At 40.7% G+C, this 16,384-nt stretch overlaps 1 protein-coding gene across 2 annotated transcripts in view; it reads left to right on the plus strand.

The window, feature by feature from the left end:
- Positions 1–16,384, plus strand: part of trim62.1 (tripartite motif containing 62, tandem duplicate 1) — a 33,300-nt gene that overhangs the window by 4,380 nt on the left and 12,536 nt on the right. The window lies entirely within an intron of this gene.

Raw genomic sequence — 16,384 nt, forward strand, 5'->3', positions numbered from 1 at the left:
CTCCCAAGGGTGAGGCTGACATTTTCTCAACATTTGTCAGCGCTTAGCAGCACACTGGGAATGGAAATAATATGAATATTTAGGCTTTGTGTATGCACATTTCCTATTCCATATACATTCATTCATATTGATCTCATGCTATTGTAGTCTTTGAGGTCTCACAATAATGTATTGGAAGTGTGTTGTCAGACACTTTATTTTCATTTTTTTTTTCAAACTTTCACTGTTGTTTCTGGTCACCATTTTCGCTACGATTCAACGGTCTGCTGGCGGAATCACACAAACAAGACAGAATTTCATTCACATGATATCAAATCCTGTGGGATTCCGCTTTTAACAGTTAATTGTTTTATTAAATTGTTAATTTTATTGGCCTATTCTTTGATTCCGTTACCATGCAAAATCATAGGGCTGTACTCTGGGACACACTACCAACATTTACATACTGATACTATACTCATAGTCACTTCATTGCACTACTTCATTGCACTACTGTACATATTACCCTTATTATATCTTGTCACAGTCGTACTGTGCATGCTGTTTATAATCTGTAGAATCTGCAATAGCCATACTATAGTCATTCATATCTCTGTATATATCCACACTGTATCATAGTCATAGCCTGTTATTATGTGTACATGTATCTGTCCATTTACAGCTCTATTCTATTTCTTCATTTATTTACTAATAGGTTATTTATAAATTTGCACTTCTGGTTGGATGCTTAGTGCATTTTGTTGCCCTGTATCAGTGACATAAGCAATAACAAAGTTTAATCTAATCTGTAAATGAAGAATTCCATACAATGAGGAAAATTCTGGGTTCTTTGGTATCTTCCCATCCGCTCGGCAAAACTCTTTAAAACTTTCAAAAATCGAATCGAATTAAAAAAAGTCAATATGATATACAAACAGCATTATCTTCCCTTTTGTTATTCATTCATTCATTCATTTTCTACCGATTTCCTCACGGGGGTGCTGGAGCCTATCCCAGCTGTCTTCGGGCGAGAGGCGGGGTACACCCTGGACTGGTCGCCACATTGATTATTCCTCCTGCAAACAACAATGGGATAAAAAGTGATGCATTACAGTACAGTTGTATGACCTAATAACAAGACGGCAGATGAGCCCAGAATGTTGAGGAATGGGCCAGGCCTCTGTGGGGTCACAAGAGATTCAATTTGGGTCACCAGATAAATTAGCAAGATGTGTTCCATTTTCTGTTAACATGCCCCTAAGAGCTGGGCGTACTGGTTTTCCCCATCTGGTTTCATTTTGAAAGCCAATTAGTGCGTCTTTGGGAGCTTGGGAATGAATTGCCTTATGAATAATAGAAAGTCAGTCAATTCAATTGAATTGAAGACTGCATGTGAGCAGTCAAAATTGTCATGAACTATATGAAAAACTAGCTAACTCTGTTTATTATGTAGTAATGATACACCAAATTAACCTTATTGGATTATTATCAATTAAATAGTTCACACTGTAAAATGAAGGACATTTTAATCCAGCCAAAGTCCATTCCCACCTCTCCGTCATTCCCAATCAAGCTCTGTGTCTGAAGCCTGAGAAAATTGTGCAACATTGAGAGGGGACGTAATTAGGCAAAGCACAAGATGTTTCTCTTGTCTCCAACCAGCTTGTCCCACGGCCCCTGAGCTTTGCACGGCAACAATCTGCCGTTTTGTATTCTGGATCTAGCTTTGCAAGGCTTCCCGGCACTGAAAGAAAAAAGTATGAGCCCTGGAAACAAAGCCTTGTCCCATGATGAGGAGTACAAATGTCTATTAATTTAGGAATTGGCATCCAAGAAAAAATATAGTATAAAGGATTTGTATCATTAGCTTGTACAAGGTTTGCTTTTATTTCTTGGTCCTCGCCAGTGAGCTAGTAAGGAGCAGTGTGTCGATTAGAAGCATGCAGAAGAACTTTGCCTGCAGGCACTTTAAACATGTGGTACAAAAGGCCAGTGCCAGATCTACATGATGAGGCTATGCAGCAGTGACGGAGGTTTTTTTTTTTTTAACCCTGACTTTAAAGAAGCCTTCCCTCCAGTCATGGTCAAGTAGTGTAATGGTGTGGCGCTGCATGAGTGCTGCTGGTACTGGGAAGCTGCGGGGAATTTAAAAAAAAAAAAGAAGATTAAAGACACCTTTTTAATCAGGCTTTTAACTAACTCTTTTTAGTCCTATTTTATGCTCTTAGTCTTTAGCTTTTAACTCCAGTATTTCCTAAGGGGGGGTCCTCCACACTGTCGGGTCTGCTGAGGGGGTGCCATCCTTGGGTCCCTTCGACCCGGCCAGCTGGGGGTTCCTCCCTTTTGATGTGGGGGTCCGCCCGTCTGTCGGAGTCGGGGGGCCCGGGGGCTGGTCCCCCGATGGCACGGCCTGCGGCTCCTCCCAGTGTGGATGGCCCCGAAGGTGGCATTTCCTTGATCCTCAGTGCCATGCTAGTCTCCCTACTGTGTGTGTGTGTGTGTGTGTGTGTCTAGTATGGAGTGTGGGAGTGAAGGGCTTTCTTAGCCATTGCTTTTCCTTTTAATTGTGGTAATTGTTTTTAATTCTGTAAAGCACTTTGTGTTGCATATCTTTGCAGGAAAAGTGCTCTACAAATAAAGTTGCTTTGATTTGAATTGAGTTGAATTCCAACAAGTACTGTGGAATTCTGAAGCAAGATGATCCCCTCCTTTTGGGAAACTGGTGGTGTTTTTTTCCAGCATGACACCTACAAAATAGACACTACTGATGCCTGCAGTGATAATCCTCTATTGGCGTCAGTGACTGTGAGTTAGCGTTGTCTCACCTCATCACCCGCTCGACAAGCAGCAGATGAAGAAAGCATGGCCTCCGCTGACTCACTGAGCTTTCCCCCCCCCACAATAAGGGCAACAAAACACATTTAAACACAGTAGAAACTACACAACACAGACATCGTGACTAATCTATCCACTCTGCCAGCAAGTGTAGTGTATACTCTCTGAAATACAGAGATGCTGATTTGCGGCGCGTGTCATTGTCCGTCGATTTCTAATCTTTCTTCTGAAGTCACGTTCAAGACAAAACAAACGTAGGCCGGAGTGAAAAATGTGCTGTCATTGTTAGGCACGGCTATGAGCTGGTCTGAACAAGATACAAGGTCTCGTTTTGCTCGGGTTACCCCCTGTAAAAGCCTCATTAATAAGAGAAAGAAGAAGAAGAACAACGGCCCGCTGTTGGCTCCCCAAGAGGATATTCAATTCTGTTTTTGAACATGCGATACACACTGGCCAGAAATACAGTAACACAATGAGAACATATGGATCGATGTCTATTAGGGGTGTGTATTGGCAAGAATCTGGCGATACGTATCACGATACTAGGCTCACGTTACGATATATCACGATACTGTTAACTGTTATATTTTTTTCGTTTTTCTTGTAGTTAAAGATTATTTCCTGGAAAAACTGAATTACACCAGCAATATGCACTTACTAAACACATTTTAATTCGATTAGAACTGATGCGGCCCAGTCTCACCCAGACCCTAGCTACAGTGGCCCCCAAGTAAATTGAGTTTGAGACCCCTGGTATAGATGCTGCATTGGGGAGGCTGGACATGAAGAAGCATCTTGAGCAGTAGTGGGTTCAATACCGATGTCTAGTCTTGGGACTCTATGACCTATGAGGGGAACTGCATTATGCCAGTTGGTGGCCACTGAGGAGGGCAGCCCCAGGGTTGGTCTGTAGCAGGCCATAATCTCCTTTAAGCCTGGCATGTCACTCTGCTTTGACCTCGGGCCTTGACGAAGGCGGCGTCCTGCCTGTTGGGGCTTTACCTCCCGCTGCAGGCCAAAATTTACAAAACAAACAAACAAGCCTCCAAACACTTTTGACATCACGACATGACACACATCTGGCAGATGTTCATCCAGCATGTAATTGCTGGCGTGGGCTGATTTGTTAGCATAAAAGCTAGAGCAGTTCCCAGCAGTGGTTCAGTTGGGTTCACCACGGTTGGGATCGGTTAATCCTGATATGTCTTGTTTGTACTACGAGGTGTGTTGGCTGGGGGTGCGATGTGCTGTGTCTGATGTGTAAACAGCGTGACATGATCCCAACACTGTCACCTGCCAGTGAAGGCAACAGAACCAACCAACTCAAACGGCTGCTTGAATCTGCTTGTAAGAATGGGCATGATGAAACATGGTCATTAAAAGATCTATGTTACAATATTTCTCAACACTTTTATAGTATTAGAGGTCCCATAATAGTGGAAGTGTGCTGGTCAAAGTCTGGCCCTGATGAAGTGCTTTTAGCAAGCCCAAATGGTGTTTGTTGTGTTTTTAGCTTCCATGCTTTAGTAAACTGTTTGACCACGCCTGTCTCAGACAAAGAAGCACTGTTGTGTACTTTATTCACTTTTAAAATAGGCAGTAATCTCTGATTAATCATAGTTAATTGTCTCCTGACCTGAATGTGATAAGTGTGTGTGTGTGGGGGGGGGATCTATATTATTTGTAAATGTAATACTTTGGGTCATAATAAAGAAATCTTATCTTATCTTAGACATGAAATAGCACCCATATAGTCACCTTTACACTTGTATTACACATTCTAGAAGATATAATCAGAGAAAATAAGCCAATTAAGACGTGAATAAAACTTGTACTTGTGTGTGTTACAATAAATGTGTTCTGAATGTGTGGGGGACAGGAAGTGATTCAGTGGTTCAAAGTAGAGTTTTAGCTTGGCATGCGTTGCGAAACAGTAGCCAGCGTTATTATGATTATGATTATCATGTTATTACTCATATTGTGCCTGTTGTGATAATTAAATCCTGCAATAAAAGCCTGTTGCTCTGGCGATCAGATTTGGCGCATGTAGGTTTCAACGAAAACACGAGTGACCGGTGTAGAATATCATCTATCACACTTTGAATGCATCTTTTTAACACCTTATTTATTTGTGTTAGTTCATTTAGCCATTTTTATGCTTGAATTTGTTTAATTAAGACACACAAAAAACATATTTTTTTTTATATGAATTGGCTGTATTCAACCATGAAACAGCATGATTTATTAATATATTTTTGAAAAACTGATGATACAATGTAACTGTGTTTTAGCACCGTTGGCACTGCAAGCGTAGCTATGTGAGCTTCAGTGCTAACATCGTTTTTTCATTACAGCTTATGTCTGTAGCCGACTGATGGATAGTTGGCAAGGTTTTATTTTTAAGATGTGTAGCAAAGCCTGCTTTTTATTTTTTTTGCATCCGTCTTTAGTGAAGTGGTAGGTGTATACGTGGAGTGGACTCATCTAGGTTTTGCCTTCATGACGTCATGAAAACTCGAAGCCTCAAAATCGACTGTCGTGATCATCATTGTGTTGTTACAGTCTGTTGTCGCCTGTCACTCAGGAGTTGCATCGGAAAATATTACAGAATAAATAATGTTTTTTTTTATTTACAGTTCAGGTTTGATTTTATTTTGTTGTGCTGTGCACGATGACTGACGCGCACAGCTCAACGTTGTTCATCAACGGGTTCTAGGAACATATTACGTCATTAAAAAAGCCGATTGTGCATAATAGGGGGTCTTGAAGGCTAGCTAAATGAGGGATTTATATTTGCATCTGCATGAGGCTGCACGCATACTAGTTCGTCATTGCATAGTAGCCATCTCCTTAATTGGATGATTGAGACTCAGACCAGAACACTCCTCCTGCTGTCTGTTTGCCCCGAAGAAGTCTTTACACTCTACTTGACAGCAGTGAAAGATCAGTTTACTGATGGGGGGGGGGGCTGTCGCTCAGTTAATTAGGTCATATTTGGGGTCTTTGCTGCATATTCTTGATAGACTTAGGCAATTATATTTATTTATATATATATATATATACAGTGGAATAAAAAGCACATTTAAATGACTGTACCCACCAGTCTGTCATTGAAAGCATCCACCAGTACCTTTCCCGTCACTTCCTGATTAAGTGTTCGCCCCCCTGTACCAACTCACCAAGCGCATCAAATATGAAAACACATTAGCATTTCTGTCGCCCGTTCCCAAGTGCTCTTCTGGTGCTTTCACAGCAGAAGGCTATTCACTCTCCCGACCATTAAAAAGCTGTGGCCCGACAGCTCTCTTCTGACGCTGTTGCCACCACTACCACCATCGCTGCGCTTGTTCCCCGTGGCCGTGCTGCTGCAGTAATGAGTCAGGCCTTTTCAAGGGCACCCACGGATGCCGCCCCCACCTCCCCTGTGGCTTAGCATCACCTCGCCTTGCTTGGCCTCCTTTTCTTCAGCAGCTGAAGTCTTTTTTTTTTTTTCATGTATTTGCTTTGATAAATGATATTTGATATTTTAGCCCATTGTTAGCCTCCATACTACCTGTTGGGTATTTTTATATGAAAAATACCCAACACAGACCACATTCTCGGGCTGAAAACTAGGAAAATGACAGTACTCGCTCTTGGACTGGTATTACACAAGGGATGCATCAATTGATCAGCCACTGATCAATATTGTGTGATTTCGGTAAAAAAAATACATGATTAGCATATGTAAATCTGATCACAAAAATCAGCATGTGGTGGTAAATCCTACATCTGCTGCGTCACGTAAGGTTGCCAACAAAATGACACATCTTGTATTGAGCCAACAAAAGACTCACTTTGTTGTGTATTGCTGCAAGAATCAAAACTAGTCTATGAAACAGCAATGGCTTCAGTGAAACAGCTTGACAGACAACGCCAATCGATGCCAGCGTGTTTTGATCACTCCCTTATCAAACCTATTGCCGTCGGACTATTCTTGCATCTTTTGTTTACAAGCTTTGCCTGGCTTTCACCTGCTGAAGTTTACATTTGTGGCAAAGTTATTTGCTTAGCTTCTTTAAACTCCAGATGTGACTTTTTACCACAATGACATTTTATTGTTAACACAAACAAGCAATGCGGTTAGCTCAAAGCTCGTTTGTGTCCCACGGGGGAAGCCACAAGTGGATATCACGTCTGTGAGGTTACAAACTAACATTTTCAAGTGCCACTGCTCTAATTGCTATCATGTCGTCATTATACTAATTATGCCTTGTCCTTAAAACACTATTTGTGTGTTGTTGTTGAACAAACACCTTATGATGACGACGCATTCACACTTTTTGAGTGATGATCTGATTAGTAAATAAAATAATACAATTTAAATGTTGCCAATCAGAAGTAAAACACAAATAGTTGACAGCTCTAATAATGACGAAAGTTGGAGACTCCTGTAACCTGGACACTGAATTTCTTCTGTTTTAAATTTGAGCAGGACAGATTTCTATTTAATACAGATATTTATTTGTTTTATTTTATTCTGTTAATTTTGTTATTAATTATTTATTTTGTTTTTATTATTTATTCTATTAATTTATTATTATTTTGAGCTAAAAAGCAATGCATTTTATTTATTATTTTATTTATTAATACATTTTACCAGGTATTTTATTTGTTTGTATTACTCCAAAACATGCATCAAATTAAATTCAGGTTTTTGGAGGCTCCTGTAACCTGGACACTGTTTTAAACTGAGCAGGACAGATTTCCATTTAATACAGATATTTATTCCGTTTATTTTGTTAATTATTTATTTTGTTTTTATTATTTATATTAATAATTTATTATTTTGAGCTAAAAAGTAATTAATTTATTTTATGTATTAATACATTTTACCAGGTATTTTATTTGTTTGTATTACTCCAAAACATGCATCAAATTAAATGCAGGTTGTTGTCAAATAGTACAAAAATTATTTCACACCACATAAAGAAAAAAAAAAGCCAATCCGCCGAAACGTTTAGTTTTTTAATACATAACCTATATGCCACAGGCCTTGGAATTGTTGAACGCCGCCCGTGAATCAGCCGATCTCACTCATGGATGAGTGGTCAGCAACCTTTTGCAACACAATGACCCTTACTCTTAAAAGCATCGGAATCGAGAATCTTTAGAAACCGGAATCGGAACCAAAATTGTTCAAATTCAAAAGATGCCCAACCCTACCCATTACATTGCAGCAGGACACTACATTGCACACTGTGGTCTCTGCAGGCTGCAATATTAGAAGCTGCAGGTAATCACTTTTTGTGATCGTCATGCCGATTATGTACTTTGTACCAGAAATTGGTCGATGCTGATCGATAGGAGCACCCCGTAATAATTACATTTTCAAATGGTTCGATAACGTTAAGTTTATCAAGAAACTGATATACAGTTTATTCCCTGCTAACGGTGTTGCACAGAAAGGACTGGAGAGCCAGAAGGAACATCAGCAGGCAGAAACGCAGACCAAAAGCAGCACTGTAAGGTTTATGACATTTTAATAATGCATGCTAATTTTACACTTGTATTGCTCCTCTGTGTTACTTTGTAAATATTAAATGCATATTAGAAAGAATTTCCTTTTCAACCTCTGTGCCATTTGCTGGATTATGTACAAGTAGCGGAGTTCTCATCATCATGTCCTCACCCAGGCAGATGTGTATCATTACTGATGCTGCATGTGATGATGCACATGGCAGGACACCAGCCTTGCTCTGTGTTTATTCCGGCATGTATCGCTGCTAGATTAAGAGATAAACACAAGCACTTATACCAGAGAAGCAGAGCCGGTGGCGGATCCATTAAAGGCAAACATTTTGTTTTGTTAAGATGATTACTTTTGGCACATGCTTAAGTTGAGTTGAGTGAGAGTCAGATGTTGGTGCATCTGTTGTGCATTAGAGACGTTAGGGAGGAACCCTGCACATTAAATGCCTGCACGTGCTCCAAAAGCGGTTTTAATAGAAGACGGGAAAGATGTGTAATAGCAGGATTCTTTCTGCAATGAAAGGTTCAGTTTGCAAATATAAATGTTGCTCAATTTCTCATACAGAATATTCAAGAATATTCCATTTTTTTGCTTTAATAAAGCCCGGTTGTGCCCTGTGTCACATCATCAATAAACTCCACCAATGCCACTGGCAGCTGTGCATGCCCAAGCATTACACTGCCTCCGCCATGTTTTACACAAGACCTGGCATGCTTTGGATCATGAGCTGTACTGCTTTCTCCATACTTTTTTGTTGCTATCATTCAGGTGGAGGTGTATCTTGGTTTCATCTGTCCAAACAATGTTCATCTAGAAGTGCGCTGGTCAAGGGCGAGCGCCTGGTTGACCTGGTCTTTGGTGGCCAAATCGGGTTGTTGGGACATGAAATGTTTCTTCTCTGGTGGGGAAGTGGCAGCGCTACTCATTATTTAGTTAAAACTTTGAATTTGAATCCAGTACTTATTACTTTTTGTCAATCCCATGTTATTCACTCTGACTCACTCTGGGAGTCTACCTATGTGCTACCTGTTGCTTTGCATGTATAAACCAATATAGAACCCGAATATAAGATTTTTTCATATATAGAATATAAAGTCTTTTTCAGACTTTTAATTCTAACGTTTGGGTCAGTATGGTAATTTGTTATCTTGCCCATCCCAAATATGGAGACCTAAAAATACTGTAATTACAGTATGATCTATACCAGGGGTCAGCAACCTACGGCTCCAGAGCCGCATGTGGCTCTTCAGCCTCTTTGTTGTGGCTCCCTTTGCAATGCTCAAATATTTGTTTTAACACCCAAATGAGGAAAATATGCATCTTTTGAACAAAATCCGACTTTCTGTGAGGCCGTATACTAGCAAGAGTACTTGATCAACTCCACTTTTTCTCTACTGTGATATCCCAAAATTCCCTCAATCAAAATCTTGGGAGACTAGCAAATTGCTCTGGATGTGAGCATGTTGCTACACATTTCTTAAGGCGTGCATGGGGAGAACATGCAAACTCCACACAGAGATAGCCGAGGGTGGGATTGAACTCGGGTGTCCTTGCTGTGAGGTCTGCGCGCTACCCACTCGACCGCTATGCAACGCCTATATTCTGCTGTTAAATTATGTTTCGCGGCTCCATTCTATTTTTCTTCAGTGAGCGAGGGGGTAAAATGGCTCTTTTGATAGTAAAGGTTGCCGACCCCTGATCTATACACTAAAAATTCAAACTGATGCTATAAAATCGTCATGGCAAGTGTGGTGCTTCCTGGTCTACTTGGTAACTGAAAGAGGAAGTGATGCCCTTAGCTTCAAGCAAGGCTTCATGTTGAGCAGATCAGTAGTGAAAACAGCACACAAACACACAGCAAGATGCAGCCAAATATGACATTAAATTAATGTGACCAGGCAGTGAGAGATGCTGTTTTTACTCCCTTTTTTGAGGTAGCCTGAACGGTAAAGTGAACAAAAGGACCACAAAGCCATTCAAATTGTTTGCTTCCAGTGATTTTTGACAATGCCGCTTTGGTGTTTACGTTCGTTATACTCTATGCCTGCTGCTGAATTCTTGATTAGCCATGGAATTAAAACAGATTACAGGCCGTTGTTCCCTGGCAGTGGGAACGGCTGGGCTATAATCTCTTGTAATTCCCCGTACCCGTGATATTTGCAACAGATGATTTTGATTTGACCAGCTGCTGTTGGAAGTCCTCACTTCACCATCTCCTCCATGATGGAAGCCTTTCAGCCTTATTTGTCAAAATGAGGGCCCTATTTGTGTTTGCCCACCCACTTGTGGTTGTACCTGAAGTCCTGGTACAGACGGAGGTCACATGACACTGGCAAAACTGTTTAGGACAGGTCTTAACAGCAGTGTTAGGATAATTATACCAGCTGTGGAAAGAGTGTTAATTGTACTTCATTAGCGTTAGCATACATTGCAATCCAATGCAGGAGCTTGTTTCTCATATATGTTGGTTACTTTAGCTTGCTACATCAAAGCAAAAATGTGTCCTTTTTATTTCTATATTATATATTTCCTCGCAGCTAGGAGACCCAAGTTCAATTCCACCCTCGGCCATCTCTATGCGGAGTTTGCATGTTCTCCCCGTGCATGCATGGGTTTTCTCCGGGTACTCCGGTTTCCTCCCACATTCCAAAAACATGCTAGGTTAATTGGCGATACCAAATTGTACATAGTAGGTATGAATGTGAGTGTGAATGGTTGTTTGTCTATATGTGCCCTGTGATTGGCTGGCGACCAGTCCAGGGTGTACTCCGCCTCTTGCCTGAAGACAGCTGGGATAGGTTCCAGCACGTCTTCCCTTGTGAGGATAAGCGGTAGAAAATGAATGAATTATATATTTCACATAGCATCACTTATCTAAGGCTTTATTTACATATGGAGCAAGTCCAACTCAACCCCACACAAGCAAGCACTACAACAACTGAGGCGAGGAAAGAAAATTGCAAAAGACACAGTAATAAACATGCAGAAAGATCATTGATGTCTTTTGGATATTGGGGAAGGGAAAGATCCCATCGGAGAGAATCTGTTCCAGGCGCTCATAAAATCTTAAGTGTACTGGCATTTTTCAAAGTAACATTTTAATTCATTCATTCATTTTCTACCACTTATCCTCACAAGGGTCGCGGAGGGTGCTGGAGCCTATCCCAGCTGTCTTCAGGCGAGAGGCGGGGTACACCCTGGACTGGTCGCCAGCCAATCACAGGGCACATATAGACAAACAACCATTCACACTCACATTCATACCTATGGACAATTTGGAGTCGCCAATTAACCTAGCATGTTTTTGGAATGTGGGAGGAAACTGGAGTCTGGAGTTGAACTCGGGTCTCCTAGCTGTGAGGTCTGCATGCTAACCACTTGACCATCGTGCACCCTCTAACATTTTAACATTTTAATATTAGACGTAAAAACAATGAAACGGTCAAGAAGCTAAGGTGTTTTGCGGAGGGGATTTGTCCAATGTGTGTAAGAAGTGTTAAAAAAAAACAACTAACAATTTCAAAATGTAGCATAAAAGCATAATCCTTTGATGCTCACCAAGGTAAGGTCTGGCAAACACCAAATGTGTACAACCTCCGAGGTTATTAGTTCAATTGCTAAATGAATCCAAGCAGATGTTGTGCAGAAATTCTACTTTTGTTGTCCAGTCACTGTTTCTAAGTGATATTAGCCATTTAACCACCATTTTGCCTTAATTGCTATTTGATGAGCTTTAACAAGCCCTCTTTTTTTTCTAACTACCCATAATGCTTTTAGGTTAATGATCAGGCTAATGAGCACTGTGACTTATCAGTGCAAGTGTCGCTCTAAAACAAATGAGCTTCAGCAGAGGAAGCGCCTGGCATTTCTTCTTGCGGTGATCTTGCTTGAGCTGAAATGTGCCGTACAGTTTAGAGGACATGTTTATTATGAAGACTCGCTGTAAGTGCTAATTGATTGCCTATAAATCAGGTTAGCAGAGAGAGAGAGAGTGACTGCTTGTGGTGCAAATTATTCTGAATGATGAAGCAAGTGGAAGAGTAGTAATGCAAGTAATTTTTTTACATTGTTTCGACCATTTAGCAGTTTAAGTGAGAATAACTCTTTGTTATTTATTATTAGGGCAGCTGTGATCAATTTCAGTCGATTTCCATAAAAATAGATGGGACTGGCGTATGCAAAGCCAATGGCAAAAAACGATCGGCATGCAGTGGCAAATCCTAGATACTGTATCAGCTGAGTCACTGGTGTTGCTAACAAAATGACGCATCTCGCATTGAGCTAATAATGTTTTTTTTTGTCTTGGAACTCTTCCATGCAGGCTGTTTTTGCCCAGTGTCTTTCTTATGGTGGAGTCATGAACACTGACCTTAACTGAGGCAAGTGATGCCCGCAGTTGTTTGGATGTTTTTTTGTTTACAATACAGGATAAAATGTTAACAGGGAAGAAGAGGCCAGGAACCAATTAATAGGAAATAAAAAAATAAAATAAAACGAAAAACTAGGACATGCACCACCATTTTGTTGTTGTCTTTCAATAAGATCACACTGGAAAGGAAGTCACAAGAACTACACAGCCCAGGGGCCAACAGTTCTTTCAGCCGTTGCTTTCCACCAGAATTCAAAGAAAACAGCAATGGCGGGAGCGAACACCAGCTGAAAAACTGGCAGAACATGATTTGCAAGGCAAATTCAGAAATAACCACCTGTCTGTTAAGCTCACGGAACTGTCAGGGCAGTCGCAAACGTTACTGAACTTCATAACAGTGGAATATGACGGCTGGTAAAACACGTTTAGCCTTAATCAAGTACATCAGCGAGTCAGGGAGGAATGGTCTCCAGAGGTGCGCTTACAATGCAAATTCGAGAAAGAATCCGCTAGACATATCTTCATTCGTCAAATGCAAATTACCATCTGGTGTCAAGTCTTGTCTGACGAAAGAAATGGTTTGGCTTGTGCAGCCAGGATTTATCACCCTGTAACTGTGGTAGAGGGGAAAGGCTTCATCAACCTTGCACAGGAGCTGCTCGGCATTGGAAACAAATGTGGAGGTAACGTTCAAGTGGAAGGCATGATCTACCATCATGTTGAAGAAGATCAAATCAAATGTAGTATATTCCTCAAAGAATAAAAAGAAGGGATGTATGTACACACTGATGAAATGTGATGCTATCTGTGTACATTCATTCATTCATTTTCTACCGCTTTTCCTCACAAGGGTCGCACGGGGGTGCTGGAGCCTATCCCAGCTGTCTTCGGGCGAGAGGCAGGGTACACCCTGGACTGGTCACGAGCCAATCACAGGGCACATATAGACAAACAACCATTCACACTCACATTCTTACCTATGGACAATTTGGAGTCGCCAATTAACCTAGCATGTTTTTGGAATGTGGGAGGAAACCGAAGTACCCGGAGAAAACCCACGCATGCACGGGGAGAACATGCAAACTCCAAACAGAGATGGCCGAGGGTGGAATTTAACCCTGGTCTCCTAGCTGTGAGGTCTGCGCGCTAACCACTCGACCAACGTACCGCCTGAGCTTCCAAGATTGGGTGTTTTCAGGGTAGTATGGCCGTAAGCTGCCAGTATCTATGTACATTCATTTTTTAATTCTCTTTGAGCATGCTGGTTTTAATATCAAATCTTCGAAGGATATGATGATGCATAATACCTGACCACAGGCTGTGCTTAAAATTCACAGATCCACTGTGTTATTTTACAGTGTGACTTAATCCCAAATATTTATCGACTGTCAGGGGGGGCCGGGTGAAAGCGAGCCAGGCACAGTACTTAATTTGGTCAACTCTGGCTGCAGGAGGCCTCCTCGCATGTAAAGTAACCATCGCTCTGAGCTGCATCATATTCCATTGCAGCAAAACATATCTGCAGGAGCAACACGCCTCCTCACTTGGCAATTTGTGTTCCTCACACATTCTAAATGGTTTTTATATTAATAACATACTGACTACGACGGAGTAATCCTAAGAGGCTTTACACACACCAAAAAAAAAAAAAAGGTGGATCTGGCTGTTATTGGAGTTGTGAAATTCCTCTGGCAGTCAAACACATCCAAAGGGTCATTTTCAGGTTGTGTTTACACAGTTTTTCAGCAGAGATATGAAAAGTTTGTTTTGTCCAATTGGATTTCCCCATATCCATACACACCTTTTAGGGGAATGTGTCTCACTTAAAAAATACAGTAGTTACTGAGGAACCAATGATTAAGGCACATAGAGTAGTTACCAAGCACCTAATGAGGAGAGCAGTTACTGAACAACTAAGGCAACAACTAATACATCTAGAGTAGTTACCGTGGAACTACTGAAAAACTAATGATTAGTGGTTAGGGGTAGGTAAGTTCTTTCCTCATTTCTCACATGTGTGTACTCTTGTACTCTCTGTAACCGACAGGTTCCCATGCCTTTGCTTTTTTTCTTCTGTCCTTATTCTATCTCTGGGTATCTATAATCTATCTCTCTATTCCTTTGTTGAAATGTCAAATGGCTGGACAGAGATTTGCGACAATTACCCGGTCGAATGAACTAGATGTGATGTCACCTCCCGTGTGTGTGGTGTTCAGGGGCCACCAGCGAATGGTGGAAAAACGATGTGTAATTGATATGCTCATAAAAATTTATGTTTTTGACACACAGCTCGCTGTGGCACACAACTTTATTGCATTTAAGGACCACTGAACAAAGTGTGAAATTTAAACACAGGCGAAAAAATATTACCAGTGAAGCAAGAATATGGTGTACATATAATGAATGAGATGTATTTTCCGCAGAAGACAATGGTAATGGTCATGGTTTTATTTCATTTGAACATGCATCAGATTGCAAATGAGTGCATTCCATAATCAGTTCACAGTTCCACATGTCCAAAAGGAGTAGGAAGAAGCAAAGCTTATTAAATCCTACCCCTCCATCTGGTACTTTTACAATCAGTAACTGTTACATTTGTTCACTTCCTGCTTTCCTAATATAGTTTTTTTTTTATTTTAAATGTATTTTTTTTTTTGTCATTTACCGAAGTACAAGGTAATATGACCATACAATGACATAATGGGTACCATAGTAACTGTCAATATAGTGATATGTATAGTCATACTGCTTGTATTGTATCTTGAATTCGCTCATCATTGTGCATTGTTTGAGGTCCTTACTCAATCCAATGGTCTACTTTTTGTAGAATAAAAATAAAATATTTCGGACCAAAAATGGGCAAATTTGCAGGGCAGTGAATTATGTGCAGCAATCCACTGTATTCAAAAAGGTCAGAATCCTTCTTGATTTTTTAAAACCGCTTTAGTTGGACCGTCTACTTTGCTGTGGTAACTGCGAGGTGATGCTTCAGTATACAAATGCTATACATCCATGTAATCAAGAGAACATGAGCTAAATGCTCAGCAAGAACGAAAACAAATGCTAAAAATCCTAGGTCAAGTAAGTTTATTTAAAAATACGAACTGAGTCCAGTAGACAGATGTACAGTGGTAGTGTTCCAAAGTCTGGGTGCTGAGCATTTCCAGTGCCAGAATCATTTCCTTTCTGTTCAGCCATTTTAAAAGAATATTCATTCTGTCACATAGTGTTGTTTTTCCTTAGTTTTTTCCAGTTTGGGGTGATGCATTTGCATACTGTGCTGCGCTCCCACATTCGATGACGAAGTAGAACAGCAGCCTCCGAGAAGCGTTCATCATTTACATGGCGTGCCCTATATACAAACTGAAGACTGCTAGAGGCTGCCAGCATCCATGTTTCCTCTGCTGCTTCTTTGACCAAATGTTTTGGTATAAAAGCAAAGTCATTCATCTAGCCTATGTGCTAGTACAGCCATGAAATGTGTTTTCTTAAACAAGTAGTTTTGGTATGGTAATGGCAATCGGGTATGTAGTTTATAGTTATAGTCTATTTCCACCTTCACAGTTTCTCAACTTTTATGAGCGGGAACGTATTTCATTGGATGTCAGCAGTTATTTATGTCGCTGTTTTTTGCGCATATTTTCTATCCTGTAGGTCCTTCTTTAAAAATCATCACTCATGCCTATGAA

This window comes from Doryrhamphus excisus, linkage group LG18 (genome assembly GCF_037039965.1).
Source record: "Doryrhamphus excisus strain RoL-2023G ecotype Guam linkage group LG18, RoL_Dexc_Guam_v1.1, whole genome shotgun sequence".
NCBI classification, from domain to species: Eukaryota; Metazoa; Chordata; class Actinopteri; order Syngnathiformes; family Syngnathidae; genus Doryrhamphus; species Doryrhamphus excisus.